The 23041-nt window shown below is 39.9% G+C and overlaps 1 long non-coding RNA gene across 1 annotated transcript in view; it reads left to right on the forward strand.

Annotated features, from left to right (window-relative positions):
* Window positions 1-22526, forward strand: part of LOC117507632 — a 32054-nt gene extending 9528 nt beyond the window's left edge. Inside the window, exons 2-3 of the long non-coding RNA XR_004559800.1 lie at window positions 11910-11913; window positions 22473-22526. This is a non-coding gene — a long non-coding RNA (uncharacterized LOC117507632). The remainder of the gene's footprint in view (window positions 1-11909; window positions 11914-22472) is intronic.
* Window positions 22527-23041: the final 515 nt, after the last annotated feature.

The following is a 23041-nucleotide window of genomic DNA, read 5'->3' on the forward strand; positions in this document are numbered from 1 at the left end:
TTTGTTTATGCAAACTTAAGATGTTGGTTGGTTGATCACAGCTTTCCACTACAATACATACATACATACATTGTGGTTCAGAAAACTACACGGTAAAAGAAAAGACAATTCAAAAAACTCAAAAATACTAATTCTCAGTATCAATTCAAATGCAACAAGGAGGACAAGGAGTATTTACTGCACATTAATACATCAAATTGTTCAAACTTTACTCACTTCTGAGTTTTCCTCAGTTGGCAGGAGGGCAATTCTATGGTAACGGAATTACAACAGCAGCAAAATATGGACATATGGCATCTAACCACGACAGATTAGCTCAGATTGCAATTCCGTTACCGTAGAATTGCCCAGGAGCTTTGGAGCTCTTCATCGTCCCCGTTTTCAAATTCTTGGCCACGTTAAAATCCTTACAAATGTGTTTTTACTTCAACATTAAGTTCTGATTACTGTACATTTTGAAGTTAAAAACTTTTCTTACATCAGAAAACTATTTTTAGACATAAAATGGCATGGAAAGTAATGTGTACATGTAGTAATGGTAGATTCATTCATTCAGGAAATGTATGTTTCTGATATGAAAAATTTGAAATATTTTCTTTGATTACTTGATGGTTAAAAAACTTTAAATAAAAAAATCTAAGTTATTTCAAGTTAAGACTTTTATTGTAGTTACAACAGTAACAATAAAAACGGTGTAGCTTTATTTGGTCAAAAAAAAAAATAGGTCAAACACTCAGCTCAACAGTGACTGATACGCCATCCGCCAGCTAAAAGCTAATTTAGCTGATAAACTTCAGCAGAGCGCTAATGTCACATATTATTTACACTCACTCACCTCAGACAAATTTTTGTCCTTTGCTCAAATGCAATCTTGTGGCTTTGACTTGCAGACAGAGTTAAACTCTCGTCTGGATGCTAACGGCATTAGCATTTTTAGCAGCTGAAGGCTTCACCCGTTAGCTCCAAGTAATGCATGATTACTGGAGGAAAAATGCTGCTCATGACTTTGGGGAGGTGATGGTCTAGTGGTTAAAGCGTTGGGCTTGAGACTAGAGGATCCTCGGTTCAAATCCCAGCCTGACCGGAAAATCACTAAGGGCCCTTGGGCAAGGTCCTTAATCCCCTAGTTGAAGGAGGCGCCTTGCATGGCAGCAGCCTGACATCGGGGTGAATATGAGGCACTGACGTGTAAAGCACTTTGAGTGTCTGATGCAGATGGAAAAGCACTATATGTGTGTGTGTATATATGTGTGTGTACACACTAGCAAGTTTCTATAATGAGTTGGAATGGTGTGTAAGTCCAGAATGTTTTTAGAACCTTACACCTAAACAGTTTTTAGAGGAAGCACTCAACCCATTTATTTTCTGTTAATTACGCAATTTGTTTATGTTAATTTACTGTCTTAATTGATTTATAAATTATTTAGGTTCTTGTTATCATATCCACACTATTATTATTATGATCATCATTATCATCATCATCAGTATTATTATTATTTATTTTATTACTACTTCTAGTTTGTCAAGATTTTTTTAATGGACCACAATGGAAATAAGTGTTTTCACTTTCTTGTGTTCCATGTATTTTTTAACACATTTACAATTATATTATGTACTTGTATTTAACTTACTAAATAAAATCACACATGCACGCACGCATTTAATATATAGATGGCTTACCACCCCCTGTGAGTTCAGAATGTAATTAACATCCATTGTTCAGTATAATATAGATAGATAAATAAACTATGTATGCTGGTATAAGATGCCAGTTTGGTTATTTATTAGTTTCCGTAGTTGATTTTTTTCCACACTAACACCTGGTTCAGACCTAAAAGTACACGAACCTGTACTATGGACTGTTTGGGATGAAGCCAAAATACATGTTGACTATTTAATAATACATGTGTGATTGTTAAAATGGGGAATGACAGACTGATTTAAATGGATGTGTATGAATGTATGTAAAGTGGTGTCGATTTGAGTGGAGTGGGATGTGGGGTAGGTGTGACTTAATGTACACTGTCATGTACTCTATTTGTGTGAAATAAACACGAAGTAAAAAAAAAAAAGAAAAAAAAAAAAGCACCCAGCCCTTTACCTCTTTTGTTTTCTTCTTTTGAATGACACATTTCTTCTTCCTGGTCTGTGATCATTCCTTCATCAGCAGGTGTTAGCTGTAGTTTCAACATGTCCCTCAGCTGCTGGACTTCAGACATGTTTGTAGAAAGACTTTTAAACACACAAGAAAAAGAGCGAGTCAACAACCAAGTGGAGAAAATACTAAAAACAGGCCGATTTAATCATCTGCTGCTCTGTTGCCCAGGCTGACAAATCACAATTGTGAGACAATACCAAAATGTCCCTGTGCTGGGACAGACAACCTAAAGCAGGAGACACCAACCTGCTGATTTGACAGAGAGAAAGAGACAGACAGACATAATATTAATGTCCACAAGATGTTTGTTGGTCAAACCTGCCGCCTTGTTGAGTGAATTTAATTCTCTCTCACATGCCTGGAAGCTTCTCGCCATCGAACCATGTCATTTAGGTGTTTCAGACTATTTTTTTGAGCAAATCGTTCTTCGGAGCATTAGCATGGCTAAATCCTTTCAGCTTCCGGGGGGGAGGAAGATAATTTCAGAAAAAAATATATATGAAATGGAATAAACAAATTAAATGTGTGAAATACCAAGTGTTCCAATACTTTTGAGGCCAACTGAGAAACACTGAGGAGCAGCATCTTACATCTCATACAGTGCAGCAGACAAGAGCATATTTAGAGTGGAATCCTGCAGATTGTGATACAAGCATCAAATTCGGCACAAATAATCCATAGACATGAACTTGTTTGAAGAAACTGATTGGCCACTTGAATTTTCAGTAGGCAGCCAGGTAGGGGTCAAATGAACAATTACACAGGGGTCAAAATTAAAGGATGCTCCAATCATATAGAAAACTACACCACATTATTTGCCTAATCATAAAAATTACAGAAAGGTATAATTTGGACTATCTATGACTGAATGTTTTGGAGTTATGAGGTAAAATCAGCAAGAATGGTGACAAAGGTCAGTTTCAGTTTGTATAGGGGTCAAAAGTTAAAGTTGCTCCAATTTTGGTAAAAAAAAACAAAAAAACAAAATGATGCAAATTATTGGTTGAGTTAATCGGATTTTAAAAAGTAACAGTTTGCATCGTGTGTCATGCTTAGTTCATGTTACAGGGTAACATATGTCACATGGAATAGAAATGTCACAGAATCCAATGGACAACGACCTTGTTTGAGCTTTACTTTGGAGACCAACCATTCAGCACTGTCAAAACTATTCCATTTATTAATCCTATTAACTCAACCAATAATTTGCATCACTTTTTACCAAAATTAGAGCAGCTCTTTACCTTTTGACCTCTGTACAAACTGAAATTGACCTTTGTCACCATTCTTGCCGTTTTTACCCCAAAACTCCATAACATTCAGTCATAGATTGTCCAAACTATACCTTTTTGGAATCTTTACAATCAGACAAGTAACGTGACGTAGTTTTCAATTTGACTGGAGCATTTTAAAATTTTGACCCATGTAATTCTTCAATTGACCCCTACCTGGCTGCCTATGGAAAATTCAAGTGGCCAGTTGTTTTTTTTTTTAAAGTGTAATGTCTAAGCTGTATTTGTGCTGAATATGATGACTGTATCACCATTTGAAGAATTGTTTCAGTTATCTGCTACACTAATAAGCAAACAGAGCATGAACCAGACTGTTAGCTTAAACATGTGTCTATAAGGCATCCTGAATTAAAGGACAAATGCTGCTTTTAACAACCTGGACCTCATTTCTGGCATAAAATATGGTCATTTACTCACCAATATAAGTTTGGTGTGAACATTCAGGAGCAGAAAAACAGCCAAAGCACAGAAAAATCCTACACGCAATAAAATGCAGCAGCCAATCACAACTGATGATTATGTCATGTAGACTAGCAGAGGGCGATGCAGCCTCACACTTAGCCACTAGATTCTATAACTCCTCCCTCTGACACTCATTAACATAACAGCTGTCCCCTCTGTTTCACTGTGTCTCATCAGTCCTCCTTTTTATGCTCCTCAAATGTCCAATAATGTCTGCAGCTGCTCACATTCGAGAAATCTTCCACTCTCAGAATGTGCAATAAATCATTTGTATGTGTGATATTAACACTATCAGGTGCCATAATTCACCCTCTGTTAAAGAGGTTTTCGAGTCATTTTAGCCGGATAGATCTTCCATTTTATTTTCTTCCAATAGGGCAGTGTGGGGGTTAGTGCGCGTGCTTCCAAACCAGAAGGTCATTTGTTCAAGACCACCTGTGCCCAATCTCCATGTCATGTAGAGCTGTGGCAGGAAGGGCAAAATTTGTGGCAAATCAACATGCAGATACAAATCAGATCGCTGTGGTGCCCCTGAGCAAAAAGAGAGAAGCTGAAAGAACTTATGATGGTTACTTTTCTTATCCAGTCTCCTGCTCTTTATATCGACTTGTATCTCTGTTTATCTGTGCAGTTGGAACATCAGCAGTTTCCTTCAGGATAAATTAAGTCTTCTGATTCTACCTGGCTATCAGGGTGCTTCGTTTTGAAGCTCAGTGTTTCTACAACTAACTGAACAAAGTTTGATAAATTATGCTTTTTATATTCAGAGACTTGCATGGCTGTGATTTAGTATCTTTGGGTGAAACCATAGTGTTGTGCTCAGAGTTTAGCAGTTTAAGAGTCATGATGTTGATTCATGAGCGTCAGATTTTATGAATTTTGTGCATAGTTCCATTTTTGTGTGTGTAAAATGAGGAAAAACTCATCGATAGTATCGATTCATCAATCCATCACAAAGCTGAACTGCCCTTCATTTATCATCATAAAACACAGTTTGTCATATATTTTGACTGATGTGGTGTTCAGTCTATAATAAGAACTCCAACACAAACTAACAACTATCATTTGGATGTGGTGGAGCTGGTCTGAAATAAAGTTTAGTGGACAAACCTGCTCTGGATCAGCGAACGTCAGGCTTGAAAACAGCATCCAGCACGTTGATTAGTTTCTTCTCTTCTTTAAATCCACTCGTTTCTTCTCGCTGCTCTGCGATGTCATTAGCAGCAGTTAGCTGCTGTTTCAACAACCTTCTCAGCTGTTCCACCTTTTCGCGCTAACTTCGCCTTTTCTTCTTCTTCCGGTTTACTGTCGACCTTTGTGCTTCTGGAGCTCTTCAAAAAACATATTCGAGGATCACAGAGTGAAGTTTGATCTGTTCACAGAAGAGTTTCCAGCGTCTCCATCCAGCTAACTAGCTTTAGCCACGGACGCTAACAGGAAGCCGTTATTCTTCGATGGATTTTAATGGCGGTTGGCAAAACAACTTATAGGAGCATTACTTCCACCTAGTGGTCTGAAGTATGAACAAGATTCTTGGAAAAAAATACATTCTCTCCATCAATCCTGTAATTCGAAGATATTTCAATAAAAGATTGAGTACCTTCTGTGCTTCTGTCCCTAACTAACTCCCCAGTGTATCCTCCTGGACTGGATTATGGACAAGATATTGCCGTTGCCATCATAAAAGGACTGGAATACTGTGTCTTTATATAATAGGTGCATGCGTATGACCTAAATATGGTGTCCACTATTGTGGATGTATCAGCTGTAGTACTGCTGAGTTTGCATTTCGTGGAATGTGTTTATTTCTTGACAAATGGGGAATCCCCCTATTTGATGACACAGTTGAAATCCCCCCGTAACCTAAACGGCATTCCTGTGAAGAGTAGAAATTAGGAAATTAATTGAAAAATTGCATCGAAAAAGTTGAAGAAATTCACCTTGAAGGCCAGTAAGATCGGGTTTCAAATCATATAGAACATTTAATTCATGTAATTACATAACTTTCTGCAAAGTTTGGTGGTGATCAAAGCCTTCACATGCATATTTTTATGATCCGCAAAACTGATGTCAAGTCAGCGGACATGGCGAAATTGACTTTTTTTTTTCTTTTTTTTTTTACCTTGGAAACTACTGTCAGCAAACAGTGTTTATATAGTGGATCGTTACAAATCACTCATTTAAATGAGATAATAATCAGGTTTGACAGAATACCATCATTTTGAAATGTAAACACAAACTCTCATGAGTGCCACTAGCTTAGCTTACAGCAAACTAAAAGTGCATGCTCTCGTTTTGGCCGAACTACAATACAGTTTTTGTATATTCTGTGTTAGTACGCGCCCGCGGCCGACATGTTTGATGAATCCCTGCGCAAAAAGTAGTTCCCACAAAATGCTGTATTTGCAATTACAGTGTGTTTTCATGGGTAACAAAAACAGAAGGCGTATATTTGGCACAAAAACTTGTGTATCTCGTGTGTTTTACGGCTAAATGATCTTAAGTCAATACTCACACTCATCCAGCAGCATCTTCTCGTGTCAGCAAGTTCAGAACTGGGTCAGGCGAAAGTAGTCCGGCAGGCTATCCCACAATGCCAAAATAGCAGAGATGTCGCTCCAACGAGAGCGGCACACTGAGCAGGGTGATGTAAACAATGAGACACCGGTCACGGCTTTCTGGTGTTTGTCCCTTAAAACACACAGATGTAAATTACCAAGATCTTCCCACCTTCAAATGCTCATAACTTTCTTCATATTTTACATAGAACAAATATTTCAACATCCTTTTCAAGGTCTATATAAGCTCTTTTGCAGCCACCATTCCTGTTACAATTCTTTTAACTTTAAATTTTTTATCACATACCTAAATATAACGGACAAACAAACACAAAGGCCGGGCTGGCAGGAAACTGCTTACAAAAGCAAGTCACAGGCATCTGCTACACTGTGACAATGACAGCAATGTCAAGAGCACATTCAAGAACCCAACAATACAACACCTTTGAATTACAGGATTTATGGAGAGAATATAGCTTTTTTTTCTCTTTTCCACGTTTCTACAGATGTCTTGTCCATACTCAATCAGGAGTCAATCAGAGTAGAGAGATATTCCTGACTTCCTGTGACTTCCTGTTCCGGAGCACAGCGGTGTTCTGCTGTATCTGTTAGCTGTTTGAACTGAGCTGTTTGAGTTCTTTGAATTAACAGTCTTTTTCAAGACTTTTTTACTTTTTACTTTTTTTTTTTTTTTTTTTTTTTTTACTTTTTCACTGTGCTCCAACGCCTAAAGAAGACCTCTAACGGTCGAAACATCGCGACGGAGCACTTTTATCAGCTAACTTTCATCAGCGTTGGCAAGCTAACTAGCTTGCTAATGCTTTCGTTTTTATTTTTATTTTATTTTTTTAGCACTGTTGTCGTGCTGCTCCACAGCCTGTCTAGTGGATTTTTATTTTATTTTAGCGCTGTTGTCATGCGTTACCTGTGCTGCTCCACAGCCTGTCCAGTGGATTTTTATTTTATTTTAGCGCTGTTGTCGTGCGTTACCTGTGCTGCTCCACAGCCTGTCCAGTGGATTTTTATTTTATTTTAGCGCTGTTGTCGTGCGTTACCTGTGCTGCTCCACAGCCTGTCTAGTGGATTTTTATTTTATTTTAGCGCTGTTGTCGTGCGTTACCTGTGCTGCTCCACAGCCTGTCTAGTGGATTTTTATTTTGTTTTTTGCCACCGTTGTCGTGCGTTGCCTGTGCTGCTCCGCAGCCTGTCTAGTGGATTTTTATTTTATTTTTTGCCGCCGTTGTCGTGCGTTACCTGTGCTGCTCCACAGCCTGTCTAGTGGATTTTTATTTTATTTTTTACCACTGTTGTCGTGCGTTACCTGTGCTGTTCCACGGCCTGTCTAGTGGATTTTTATTTTATTTTATTTTTTTTTTTTTTACCACCGTTGTCGTGCGTTACCTGTGCTGCTCCGCAGCCTGTCTAGTGGATTTTTATTTTATTTTTTACCGCTGTTGTCGTGCGTTACCTGTGCTGCTCCACAGCCTGTCTAGTGGATTTTTATTTTATTTTTTACCACTGTTGTCGTGCGTTACCTGTGCTGCTCCACAGCCTGTCTAGTGGATTTTTATTTTATTTTTTACCACTGTTGTCGTGCGTTACCTGTGCTGCTCCGCAGCCTGTCTAGTGGATTTTTATTTTATTTTTTACCACCGTTGTCGTGCGTTACCTGTGCTGCTCCACAGCCTGTCTAGTGGATTTTTATTTTGTTTTTTGCCACCGTTGTCGTGCGTTGCCTGTGCTGCTCCGCAGCCTGTCTAGTGGATTTTTATTTTATTTTTTGCCGCCGTTGTCGTGCGTTACCTGTGCTGCTCCACAGCCTGTCTAGTGGATTTTTATTTTATTTTAGCACTGTTGTCGTGTGTTACCTGTGCTGCTCCACAGCCTGTCTAGTGGATTTTTATTTTATTTTCTACCACTGTTGTCGTGCGTTACCTGTGCTGCTCCACAGCCTGTCTAGTGGATTTTTATTTTATTTTTGCACCGTTGTTGTGCGTTCGCTGTTGCCGTGCGTTACTTGTGCTGCTTCATGGCCTGTCTGGTGCCTTAACTAAAGCACTCCTTCTGCTGAATCACCTCTAAATTATTTACACATTATTCACTTTGCGTGTTTTTAGGAATCCACTAGGTTGCGTAGCTACTAGCTTTTAGCCGATTTAGCATGGCGGCTTCTCCTGTCTCTCCCGCACTTTTCTGCTCTGGTTGTGAAATGTTTAGTTGTTCCTCGGCTTCCTTTAGCAGTAACGGTACTTGTAATAAGTGCAGCTTATTCGTAGCTTTGGAGGCCAGGCTGGGCGAATTGGAGACTCGGCTCCGCACCGTGGAAAATTCTACAGCTAGCCAGGCCCCTGTAGTCGGTGCGGACCAAGGTGGCTTAGCCACCGTTAGTTCCCCCCTGGCGGATCCCGTGCAGTCGGGAAAGCAGGCCGACTGGGTGACTGTGAGGAGGAAGCGTAGCCCTAAACAGAAGCCCCGTGTACACCGTCAACCCGTGCACATCTCTAACCGTTTTTCCCCACTCGACGACACACTCGCCGAGGATCAAACTCTGGTTATTGGCGACTCTGTTTTGAGAAATGTGAAGTTAGCGACACCAGCAACCATTGTCAATTGTCTTCCGGGGGCCAGAGCAGGCGACATTGAAGGAAATTTGAAATTGCTGGCTAAGGCTAAGCGTAAATTTGGTAAGATTGTAATTCACGTCGGCAGTAATGACACTCGGTTACGCCAATCGGAGGTCACTAAAATTAACATTAAATCGGTGTGTAACTTTGCAAAAACAATGTCGGACTCTGTTGTTTTCTCTGGGCCCCTCCCCAATCAGACCGGGAGTGACATGTTTAGCCGCATGTTCTCCTTGAATTGCTGGCTGTCTGAGTGGTGTCCAAAAAATGAGGTGGGCTTCATTGATAATTGGCAAAGCTTCTGGGGAAAACCTGGTCTTGTTAGGAGAGACGGCATCCATCCCACTTTAGATGGAGCAGCTCTCATTTCTAGAAATCTGGCCAATTTTCTTGGATCCTCCAAACTGTGACTGTCTAGCGTTGGGACCAGGAGGCAGAGCTGTGGTCTTATACACCTTTCTGCAGCTTCTCTCCCCCTGCCATCCCCTCATTACCCCATCCCCGTAGAGACGGTGCCTGCTTCCAGACCACCAATAACCAGCAAAAATCTATTTAAGCAAAAAAATTCAAAAAGAAAAAATAATATAGCACCTTCAACTGCACCACAGACTAAAACAGTTAAATGTGGTCTATTAAACATTAGGTCTCTCTCTTCTAAGTCCCTGTTGGTAAATGATATAATAATTGATCAACATATTGATTTATTCTGCCTAACAGAAACCTGGTTACAGCAGGATGAATATGTTAGTTTAAATGAGTCAACACCCCCGAGTCACACTAACTGTCAGAATGCTCGTAGTACGGGCCGGGGCGGAGGATTAGCAGCAATCTTCCATTCCAGCTTATTAATTAATCAAAAACCTAGACAGAGCTTTAATTCATTTGAAAGCTTGACTCTTAGTCTTTTCCATCCAAATTGGAAGTCCCAAAAACCAGTTTTATTTGTTATTATCTATCGTCCACCTGGTCGTTACTGTGAGTTTCTCTGTGAATTTTCAGACCTTCTGTCTGACTTAGTGCTTAGCTCAGATAAGATACTTATAGTGGGCGATTTTAACATCCACACAGATGCTGAGAATGACAGCCTCAACACTGCATTTAATCTATTATTAGACTCTATTGGCTTTGCTCAAAAAGTAAATGAGTCCACCCACCACTTTAATCATATCTTAGATCTTGTTTTAACTTATGGTATGGAAATAGAAGACTTAACAGTATTCCCTGAAAACTCCCTTCTGTCTGATCATTTTTTAATAACATTTACATTTACCCTGATGGACTACCCAGCAGTGGGGAATAAGTTTCATTACACTAGATGTCTTTCAGAAAGCGCTGTAACTAGGTTTAAGGATATGATTCCTTCTTTATGTTCTCTAATGTCATATACCAACACAGAGCAGAGTAGCTACCTAAACTCTGTAAGAGAGTTAGAGTATCTCGTCAATAGTTTTACATCCTCATTGAAGACAACTTTGGATGCTGTAGCTCCTCTGAAAAAGAGAGCTTTAAATCAGAAGTGTCTGACTCCGTGGTATAACTCACAAACTCGTAGCTTAAAGCAGATAACCCATAAGTTGGAGAGGAAATGGCGTCTCACTAATTTAGAAGATCTTCACTTAGCCTGGAAAAAGAGTTTGTTGCTCTATAAAAAAGCCCTCCGTAAAACTAGGACATCTTTCTACTCATCACTAATTGAAGAAAATAAGAACAACCTCAGGTTTCTTTTCAGCACTGTAGCCAGGCTGACAAAGAGTCAGAGCTCTATTGAGCTGAGTATTCCATTAACTTTAACTAGTAATGACTTCATGACTTTCTTTGCTAACAAAATTTTGACTATTAGAGAAAAAATTACTCATAACCATCCCAAAGATGTATCGTTATCTTTGGCTGCTTTCAGTGATGCCGGTATTTGGTTAGACTCTTTCTCTCCGATTGTTCTGTCTGAGTTATTTTCATTAGTTACTTCATCCAAACCATCAACATGTTTATTAGACCCCATTCCTGCCAGGCTGCTTAAGGAAGTCCTACCATTATTTAATGCTTCAATCTTAAATATGATCAACTTATCTTTGTTAGTTGGCTATGTACCACAGGCTTTTAAGGTGGCAGTAATTAAACCATTACTTAAAAAGCCATCACTTGACCCAGCTATTTTAGCTAATTATAGGCCAATCTCCAACCTTCCTTTTCTCTCAAAGATTCTTGAGAGGGTAGTTGTAAAACAGCTAACTGATCACCTGCAGAGGAATGGTCTATTTGAAGAGGTTCAGTCAGGTTTTAGAATTCATCATAGTACAGAAACAGCATTAGTGAAGGTTACAAATGATCTTCTTATGGCTTCGGACAGTGGACTTATCTCTGTGCTTGTTCTGTTGGACCTCAGTGCTGCTTTTGATACTGTTGACCATAAAATTTTATTACAGAGATTAGAGCATGTCATAGGTATTAAAGGCACTGCGCTGCGGTGGTTTGAATCATATTTGTCTAATAGATTACAGTTTGTTCATGTAAATGGGGAATCTTCTTCACAGACTAAAGTTAATTATGGAGTTCCACAAGGTTCTGTGCTAGGACCAATTTTATTCACTTTATACATGCTTCCCTTAGGCAGTATTATTAGACGGTATTGCTTAAATTTTCATTGTTACGCAGATGATACCCAGCTTTATCTATCCATGAAGCCAGAGGACACACACCAATTAGCTAAACTGCAGGATTGTCTTACAGACATAAAGACATGGATGACCTCTAATTTCCTGCTTTTAAACTCAGATAAAACTGAAGTTATTGTACTTGGCCCCACAAATCTTAGAAGCATGGTGTCTAACCAGATCTTTACTCTGGATGGCATTTCCCTGACCTCTAGTAATACTGTGAGAAATCTTGGAGTCATTTTTGATCAGGATATGTCATTCAAAGCGCATATTAAACAAATATGTAGGACTGCCTTTTTGCATTTACGCAATATCTCTAAAATCAGAAAGGTCTTGTCTCAGAGTGATGCTGAAAAACTAATTCATGCATTTATTTCCTCTAGGCTGGACTATTGTAATTCTTTATTATCAGGTTGTCCTAAAAGTTCCCTAAAAAGCCTTCAGTTAATTCAAAATGCTGCAGCTAGAGTACTGACGGGGACTAGCAGGAGAGAGCATATCTCACCCGTGTTGGCCTCTCTTCATTGGCTTCCTGTTAATTCTAGAATAGAATTTAAAATTCTTCTTCTTACTTATAAGGTTTTGAATAATCAGGTCCCATCTTATCTTAGGGACCTCGTAGTACCATATCACCCTAATAGAGCGCTTCGCTCTCAGACTGCAGGCTTACTTGTAGTTCCTAGGGTTTGCAAGAGTAGAATGGGAGGCAGAGCCTTCAGCTTTCAGGCTCCTCTCCTGTGGAACCAGCTCCCAATTCAGATCAGGGAGACAGATACCCTCTCTACTTTTAAGATTAGGCTTAAAACTTTCCTTTTCGCTAAGGCTTATAGTTAGGGCTGGATCGGGTGACCCTGGACTATCCCTTGGTTATGCTGCTTTAGACGTAGACTGTGGGGGGGTTCCCATGATGCACTGTTTCTTTCTCTTTTTGCTCTGTATGCATCACTCCGCATTTAATCATTAGTGATCGATCTCTGCCCCCCTCCACAGCATGTCTTTTTCCTGGTTCTTTCCCTCAGCCCCAACCAGTCTCAGCAGAAGACTGCCCCTCCCTGAGCCTGGTTCTGCTGGAGGTTTCTTCCTGTTAAGAGGGAGTTTTTCCTTCCCACTGTTGCCAAGTGCTTGCTCACAGGGGGTCGTTTTGACCGTTGGGGTTTTTCATAATTATTGTATGGCCTTGCCTTACAATATAAAGCGCCTTGGGGCAACTGTTTGTTGTGATTTGGCGCTATATAAAAAAAAAGTTGATTGAAGTTGATTGATTGATACTCCAGTCCAGTAGGTGGCAGTAATGCAATGATAAGCTCGTCACTGTCATGACAATCCAACACAGCCAAACTTTCATGTTGGCGTCAGAACAGCATCATGAGACACAGGTCCTGGCTGGATAAGACATTCAATGAGATGTTCATAACTGAGGCCCTGGAAACTGCCAAAGAAAGGCTCACAGCTCTGGCTACTTGGCTGAAGAGATACACCAGAGAAGCAGAGGCTAAAAAATAAATGGCCTATTCACCAATGACCCATCCAGGGTGTACTCCCAGCTGAAAGGGGAGTGCAGTAATATAAAATAAGACCCACCCAGAAATGAGACTGAGCAATACTGGAGGAACATCTGGGAGAAAGTGGCATGACAAAACATCAATGCCAAGTGGCTGGTGGACCTAAGAGCACATCACAGCAACCTCCCAGAACAAGGACATCACAAAGACAGACATCCAACAGCAAGTCTCAACGATGACAAGCTGGACAGCACCAGGGCCTGATATGATTCACACCGATTGGCTGAAGAAGCTAACAGCACTCCATATGTTTCTGTCAGTACAAATGGTTTGGGCTACTAACAGGTACTCACGCAGATTGACTAACACAGGGCAGGAAGATCCTGATCATGAACGATCCCTACAAGGGTATGACACCCTCAAACTCAGGGGCACTGTCAGACATTTTGGACCCCATAAAAAGAAATGTTACTGGCCCACCCCCCATATTACTTTTCCAGTATTATAATTGTATTGGGGTGTCTCTGGGCCCCTGTCAATCATAAGACCCAAGAATCCTCCTTATCCTCCCTCTCTGTATCACATGGTTGTTGCTGAATCACAACTTAACAAACAGAACTTTCAGTTTTGCAAATGCCTCTTTTTAACCCTTAATGCATTTTGGCATATGTGTACATTAATGTTCAAAACTTCTGAATTAGTGCATTATTTTAAAACTAAAAGATATGTGTTATATTTTCACTTTGTACAAATGACAGACTTGGCAATAATGTAGTTAAATTATCTGGATTAATTTGGTTTATACATCAAAACCATAAGTCAAACCTGCTTTCCTTTGAGGACTTCGGCCTCACGGCTGGCCCACTGTATGCTGTGAATGACGACTCTTCCTTATAGCATTGGAAAGGGTGCACAAAGACTGAAGTGGTGGCTTGTTTGTGATCGTCTTTGATTCTAATCAGAAACATTGGCGGTGCTTAAACTCAAAACCAGCTTGTCAGTAGCTGAGACTGTACCGGAGACAATTCTGGAAGTTAGCGGTTAGCTGTTGCTTACGCTGAATTTTTTAGTAGTTTATCGGTTCAGCATTATAAAAGTTAACTTTTCAGTTAGCTGATTAGCAGTTATCAAAGCTAACCTTTTGGTTAGCTGTGCCCAGCAATGAACAAAATATTTGAGGTGGCTGCATGATTCTGCCCGACTGAGCTCAGAATGCTGTCCAACAGCCATAAATGCACCTCGACACCTCCCAAATGTGGGTCGAATTTTCATTCGGTCTCTAGTGTGACGGGAGTATAACGTATAAGTGCTTCCGTGGTGTCTCTCAGACTAATGCCACAAAACTGAATTGTCCCTTTAAACATGTATGACTCTCAATGAAACACTCCAGAAAATGCAGAACTCCAAATGAAGGAAACTTCACCTCAAAGGGCAAACTGAACTTTATTAATCATTTGCTGCAGCTGCTGTTAGAGCATCCAAAGTAAAAAATTGTGCCAAATCCCAAAGCAGCTCTGAAGTCGATTCGCTGTGACAACCCTGAACTAGAGTCAACTGAAAGACCAGCAACATGCTGTGGCGTGAGTTATTTGCTGCGAGGTAAGATGCTCTGTGAACATTCTCTCCACACCACATCACATCAGACCAAGAACTGATCTCCACTCTGCTTCTTTACTCTGACTGTTGGTTTGTAAAGAACCCCAGTAGAAACTTAAATATCACCACCGTTTGTTGTAAATAGTCAGGAAATGTAGGAATACGTACTTTAATAACTACACAATAACACTAACTTTTGGAAAAACATGTTTGATTTCTTTTCGGTAAATGTTTTTTCTAATATGATGCAAAGGTCAAAGGTGAGCAGCCACCACAGAGGCTTGATTGATAACATTTTAATATGATGTCATGGAGCCACATCAATGTCATGCAGAAGTCTTACAGAATGAACACAGCTGACACATGATGGTGGGCGTCTGTCCATGCAGAGGAGGAGCCAACAGCTGACTGAAGCTGTCAGAAACCTGGATCAGAGCAGCTGAACGGCAGCATTGTAAATCTGGACACCCTGTAGTCCTCAGTTCATGTCCATCTCTTGTCATGTTGATCTGCCAAATTTTCTTCATGAGAGAATCAGAGACGCTGCTGATTCGAACAAAATGTTTACTTTTAAGACACTCCTCGTTCCACCTCCACCACTGACTTCTGTCACTGCTGATGCTTTCATCTCTGATCTCACAGGTACAGCAACAGACATCATGAACTGGTTCTAGTTAATAACCAGAGCTCACACGGGTTCATTCTCCCAACTATTTCCCCGCACTATGCAAATGAGGAAAATGATGACATACCCCAAATAAAACTATTTACCAATGGCTGTAAGAGTTTTCTAAGTCATTTTAGTGTTTAGACTATTGTGTAAATAGCCTTTTGAATGAAAGCTGAAGTACCAGGTGAAACGTTGACAGCAGTGTGTCAACTGTATCGGGGACAGTTTGCTGGAAATATTTTTGCTGGAAGTTGAAGTTTAAAATTTATCAAAAACTGGAGGAAAAGAAGCACTTTGGGTGAATTTTATTATTTTCCCAACAAACCAATCTGAATAAAAAGGCATCAAAATTGAAGAAAAAAAAATGGGAGGGTGAATTTCACCAAAAAGAGGTCCACCTTTTATTTCACAGAATTTATAATTTCATATTCCACAAGGATTAATTGTAAACAGTGTTTAGATTAAGAAAAACAACAAAAACAACAACCATGATCATCAAAATCAATTGAGAGAGAGAGAGAGAGAGAAACAAAAACATTTGGGTGAATTTCTGTTTACACCCCCGCACCCCAAAAAATCCATATTTTCCCCAAGATTTAAAATTTCAATTCACAGAATCAAAGTATCCCAGCATGCAGCAGGACTCCTGACACAGATGCCATCTCACACCTCTGCGACTGCAATACCTTGCTGACAGATTAACCACCATGAACATCCAAACACATCACACCAGCTTTTAGTCCAAATCTTCTGCCACTGACGGCCACTGTTTTTTTTTTGTTTTTTTTTTACATTTTTGTTGGATTTCTTTTTAACAGAATGCAATGGGCCCCAGACCCGGGGTTTATAGTTGCACCCAAAACATTGCTGCCATTGGATCCAAAAACTCTCTTCAAGATGGTGACCGTCCCTTCATTGCTGATAACTGCACCTCATAGGCACTTGGGTGACCAGGGATTTCCTCAAGGTATTTCTTCAGGTTCTTCTTTCTAAGCCTTCTCACTTCACCACGACTGGTATTATATCTGATTCTTTCAATGACCATGTTGTTCATCGGTCATTTTTAAGGTCTTGGTATTTTGTGATTTCTTTTCTCACTATTTCTGCTCTATTGAGACCAAAGTCACTGCTGTTCCATTAATAATTTTGGTGATTTTTTTTCTTGTTTATTCCAAATAACATCAGGTTTTATTGCGCCTCCTTCAATATCACTGTTGCACTTCTATATTGTGTCCTTTCCATGTTCCTATAGACTAGCGTTGGGTTTTCTGCAGAGTGCTTGTTTATTTGTTTTGCATTTATTTCCTTGTCTTTGTTCCTAATTTGTGCAGTCAAGACTTTCACTAAGGCTTGATGTTCTGCCAGCCTCCCATCCAGTTTATCATCAACATTCTACAACCCCTGGCAAAAAATGATGGAATCACCGGCCTCGGAGGATGTTCATTCAGTTGTTTAATTTTGTAGAAAAAAAAGCAGATCACAGACATGACACAAAACTAAAGTCATTTCAAATGGCAACTTTCTGGCTTTAAGAAACACTATAAGAAATCAGGAAAAAAAAATTGTGGCAGTCAGTAACGGTTACTTTTTTAGACCAAGCAGAGGGAAAAAAAATATGGAATCACTCAATTCTGAGGAAAAAATTATGGAATCATGAAAAACAAAAGAACACTCCAACACATCACTACTATTTTGTTGCACCACCTCTGGCTTTTATAACAGCTTGCAGTCTCTGAGGCATCGACTTAATGAGTGACAAACAGTACTCTTCATCAATCTGGCTCCAACTTTCTCTGACTGCTGTTGCCAGATCAGCTTTGCAGGTTGGAGCCTTGTCATGGACCATTTTCTTCAACTTCCACCAAAGATTGATGGATGGATTAAGATCCGGACTATTTGCAGGCCATGACATTGACCCTATGTGTCTTTTTGCAAGGAATGTTTTCACAGTTTTTGCTCTATGGCAAGATGCATTATCATCTTGAAAAATGATTTCATCATCTCCAAACATCCTTTCAATTGATGGGATAAGAAAAGTGTCCAAAATATCAACGTAAACTTGTGCATTTATTGATGATGTAATGACAGCCATCTCCCCAGTGCCTTTACCTGACATGCAACCTCATATCATCAATGACTGTGGAAATTTACATGTTCTCTTCAGGCAGTCATCTTTATAAATCTCATTGGAACGGCACCAAACAAAAGTTCCAGCATCATCACCTTGCCCAATACAGATTCGAGATTCATCACTGAATATGACTTTCATCCAGTCATCCACAGTCCACGATTGCTTTTCCTTAGCCCATTGTAACCTTGTTTTTTTTGTTTAGGTGTTAATGATGGCTTTCGTTTAGCTTTTCTGTATGTAAATCCCATTTCCTTTAGGCGGTTTCTTACAGTTCGGTCACAGACGTTGACTCCAGTTTCCTCCCATTCGTTCCTCATTTGTTTTGTGCATTTTTGATTTTTGAGACATACTGCTTTAAGTTTTCTGTCTTGACGCTTTGATGTCTTCCTTGGTCTACCAGTATGCTTGCCTTTAACAACCTTCCCATGTTGTTTGTATTTGGTCCAGAGTTTAGACACAGCTGACTGTGAACAACCAACATCTTTTGCAACATTGCGTGATGATTTACCCTCTTTTAAGAGTTTGATAAGCCTCTCCTTTGTTTCAACTGACATCTCTCGTGTTGGAGCCATGATTCATGTCAATCCACTTGGTGCAACAGCTCTCCAAGGTGTGATCACTCCTTTTTAGATGCAGACTAACGAGCAGATCTGATCTGATGCAGGTGTTAGTTTTGGGGATGAAAATTTTCAGGGTGACTCCATAATTTATTCCTCAGAATTGAGTGAGTCCATATTTTTTTCCCTCTGCTTGGTCTAAAAAAGTAACCGTTACTGTCTGCCACAATTATTTTTCCTGATTTCTTATAGTGTTTCTTAAAGCCAGGAAGTTGCCATTTGAAATGACTTTAGTTTTGTGTCATGTCTGTGATGTGCTTTTTTTCTACAAAATTAAACAACTGAATGAACATCCTCCGAGGCCGGTGATTCAATAATTATTGCTAGGGGTTGTATTATCTTTGAATGCAGCTGATCTTTTAAAGGAGGTTCCGTTTAATGATTTTGGCCTCCCATAAATGTTGGAATTTGGGAGATTTCTGCTGTTAGAGGGCTGATTTTCTGCTGTAATGTCTTTTTCCATCATGGCACAGTATTCTTCTTACTAATTCTTATTCCTCTTTTCTCCAAAAATTCTCAAACTAATTTACTCCATAATTCACACAGTTTAACTTGGTCAATGTGTTTCCTTCTGGGACCAGTCCAGCCAATCCTAAGTTAACATTCTGCAGAATACTTTTGAACATTTTATCCTTCATTTTGATCAGTTTAGGAAGCTCCTGCATGGCCATTATTCTTGTTTACTTAAGCTTGTTGGTTAATTCTTCTTCTAATTCCCACTGCTTTGGGTCTGAGTATATCTGTGTATTGTTTTGTGGTTGGGGTGATGAATGACTCCTGATTTGTTGGGGTGGTGAATAACGTCTATTTTTCCTTTTGTGTGAGAGGCTGACTGGTTCTGTTATTCTTTCCCAAATATATGTTTGCTGATGAGGGTTATTTTTGGTGATGCAATGGTCTGTGTGAGAGGACAGATGTTGTCCTTGACCATTTGGTTAATTTCATTTTGTATTGCTTGTATTTCCTCATCCGTGAAGTGTTTTTGTGTGACAAAACTGTCTTTTGGTGGTGAGTCACCCTCTTTAAGGATATGATTCCTTCTTTATGTTCTCCAATGCCACAGACCAACACAGGGCAGAGTAGCTACCTAAACTCTGTGAGTGAGATAGATTATCTCCTCAATAGTTTTATATCCTCATTGAGGACAACTTTGGATGCTGTAGCTCCTCTGAAAAAGAGAGCCTTAAATCAGAAGTGCCTGACTCCGTGGTATAACTCACAAACACAAACTCGCAGCTTAAAGCAGATAACCCGTAAGTTGGAGAGAAAATGGCATCTCACTAATTTAGAAGATCTTCACTTAGCCTGGAAAAAGAGTCTGTTGCTCTATAAAAAAGCCCTCCATAAAGCTAGGACATCTTACTACTCATCACTAATTGAAAAAAAATAAGAACAACCCCAGGTTTCTTTTCAGCACTGTAGCCAGGCTGACAAAGAGTCAGAGCTCTATTGAGCCGAGTATTCCTTTAACTTTAACTAGTAATGACTTCATGACTTTCTTTGCTAATAAAATTTTAACTATTAGAGAAAAAATGACTCATAACCATCCCAAAGACATATCGTTATCTTTGGCTGCTTTCAGTGATGCCGGTATTTAGTTAGACTCTTTCTCTCCGATTGTTCTGTCTGAGTTATTTTCATTAGTTACTTCCTCCAAACCATCAACATGTCTATTAGACCCCATTCCTGCCAGACTGCTCAAGGAAGCCCTACCATTAATTAATGCTTCGATCTTAAATATAATCAATCTATCTTTATTAGTTGGCTATGTACCACAGGCTTTTAAGGTGGCAGCAATTAAACCATTACTTAAAAAGCCATCACTTGACCCAGCTATCTTAGCTAGTTATAGGCCAATCTCCAACCTTCCTTTTCTCTCAAAAATTCTTGAAAGGGTAGTTGTAAAACAGCTAACTGATCATCTACAAAGGAATGGTCTATTTGAAGAGTTTCAGTCAGGGTTTAGAATTCATCATAGTACAGAAACAGCATTAGTGAAGGTTACAAATGATCTTCTTATGGCCTCAGACAGTGGACTCATCTCTGTGCTTGTTCTGTTAGACCTCAGTTCTGCTTTTGATACTGTTGACCATAAAATTTTATTACAGAGATTAGAGCATGCCATAGGTATTAAAGGCACTTTGTTCATGTAAATGGGGAATCTTCTTCACAGACTAAGGTTAATTATAGAGTTCCACAAGGTTCTGCGCCAGGACCAATTTTATTCACTTTATACATGCTTCCCTTAGGCAGTATTATTAGACAGCATTGCTTAAATTTTGTTACGCAGATGATACCCAGCTTTATCTATCCATGAAGCCAGAGGACACACACCAATTAGCTAAACTACAGGATTGTCTTACAGACATAAAGACATGGATGACCTCTAATTTCCTGCTTTTAAAATCAGATAAAACTGAAGTTATTGTACTTGGCCCCACAAATCTTAGAAACATGGTGTCTAACCAGATCCTTACTCTGGATGGCATTACCCTGACCTCTAGTAATACTGTGAGAAATCTTGGAGTCATTTTTGATCAGGATATGTCATTCAATGCGCATATTAAACAAATATGTAGAACTGCTTTTTTGCATTTGCGCAGTATCTCTAAAATTAGAAAGGTCTTGTCTCAGAGTGATGCTGAAAAACTAATTCATGCATTTATTTCCTCTAGGCTGGACTATTGTAATTCATTATTATCAGGTTGTCCTAAAAGTTCCCTGAAAAGCCTTCAGTTAATTCAAAATGCTGCAGCTAGAGTACTGACAGGGACTAGAAGGAGAGAGCATATCTCACCCATATTGGCCTCTCTTCATTGGCTTCCTGTTAATTCTAGAATAGAATTTAAAATTCTTCTTCTTACTTATAAGGTTTTGAATAATCAGGTCCCATCTTATCTTAGGGACCTCATAGTACCATATCATCCCAATAGAGCACTTCACTCTCAGACTGCAGGCTTACTTGTAGTTCCCAGGGTTTGTAAGAGTAGAATGGGAGGCAGAGCCTTCAGCTTTCAGGCTCCTCTCCTGTGGAACCAGCTCCCAATTCGGGTCAGGGAGACAGACACCCTCTCTACTTTTAAGATTAGGCTTAAAACTTTCCTTTTTGCTAAAGCTTATAGTTAGGGCTGGATCAGGTGACCCTGAACCATCCCTTAGTTATGCTGCTATAGACGTAGACTGCTGGGGGGTTCCCATGATGCACTGAGTGTTTCTTTCTCTTTTTGCTCTGTATGCACCACTCTGCATTTAATCATTAATGATTGATCTCTGCTCCCCTTCACAGCATGTCTTTTTCCTGGTTCTCTCCCTCAGCCCCAACCAGTCCCAGCAGAAGACTGCCCCTCCCTGAGCCTGGTTCTGCTGGAGGTTTCTTCCTGTTAAAAGGGAGTTTTTCCTTCCCACTGTCGCCAAGTGCTTGCTCACAGGGGGTCATTTTGACCGTTGGGGTTTTTCCGTAATTATTGTATGGCTTTGCCTTGCAATGTGGAGCGCCTTGGGGCAACTGTTTGTTGTGATTTGGCGCTATATAAATAAAATTGATTTGATTTGATTTATGTCTTTCATACTTGGGCAGCAGTGGTGGAATATCTTCTCCCATTCTCTACATCTTCCTCTCTGGTTAGTGTATTTTATTTTGGTATATTCCACTGCCCACAGCAGTACCCACTCTTCCTCCCTCTTCCAGTGACTCCTTTCAAACTGTACCTGTTTCCCCTCCTCTAGTGACTGGTGATTATTCATTGTTTTTCTTGGGCTTCTTCCTTTATACTTTCCATTTGTTCTGCTGTTAAATATTTTGGGAGTCAAGAGGCAATCAGTTGTAGTTTTGCAGTTGTGGTATCTTCTTTCTTCACTTCTTTATCGTTTCCTCAGATACTGCCTTTTTAACCCTGCCCCACTTCGCATATCTTGAGGAAGCGAAGCAGAGACAGATCTTTTTCTGCTCCTCCATGGACCAATTTACAGTGTCGTAGTTAGGTTAGTTTCTTTTGGCCCTTTGAGGCGGTTGTTGCTGGGGTCCAGGATCAGTACTTTGGGGATCTGGTGGGTTATCCATTTGAGTTGTGGAACAGGAGAGATGTCTCCCTGCAGCACTGGCAGAAGTTGAATGAATTCTCATGTGTCTGTTCAGGCTGCTCTTTTGACCAAATCTTTGACCACATTCAGAACAGACAAATTGCTTTTGTCCTGTATGAATTATCAAGTGTGAGTTCAGCTGGCTCTTTCGTCCAAATCTTTGACCACATTCATAACAGACAAATTGCTTTTGTCTTTTGTTTTTTCATTTATCTTTGATGTTTTTTTAGTAGAATGCAATGGGTCCCAAACCTGGGGTCTAAAGTTGCATCCTAGGTTCTATAGTTATCTTAACCAGATCTGGCATTGTATCCAAGGGCTCTCTTCAAGATGGTGATCGTTCCCTTAATCGCAGACAACTGCACCTCATGTGCACTTGGGTGACCGGGGATTGCCTCAAGGTATTTCTTCAGGTTCTTCTTCATCAGGCCTGTTGCTCCTACCACAACTGGAATGATATCGATGTCTTTCAATGACCATGTTGTTCTTAGGTCATTTTTTAGGTCTTGGTATTTTGAGATCTTTCCCCTTTCAGCTCGATTCAGGCCGTAGTCATTGGGGACTGTCACATCAATGATTTTGGCTGTTTTCTCTTGCTTGTTCCAGATGACAATATCAGGTTTGATTGCACCTCCTTCTATGTGTCTTCCTGCTGGGATCTCTTTGTCGTAGAAGATCGTTATTTTTCCATTGGATG

Source organism: Thalassophryne amazonica, chromosome 3, assembly GCF_902500255.1.
Source record: "Thalassophryne amazonica chromosome 3, fThaAma1.1, whole genome shotgun sequence".
NCBI lineage: Eukaryota > Metazoa > Chordata > Actinopteri > Batrachoidiformes > Batrachoididae > Thalassophryne > Thalassophryne amazonica.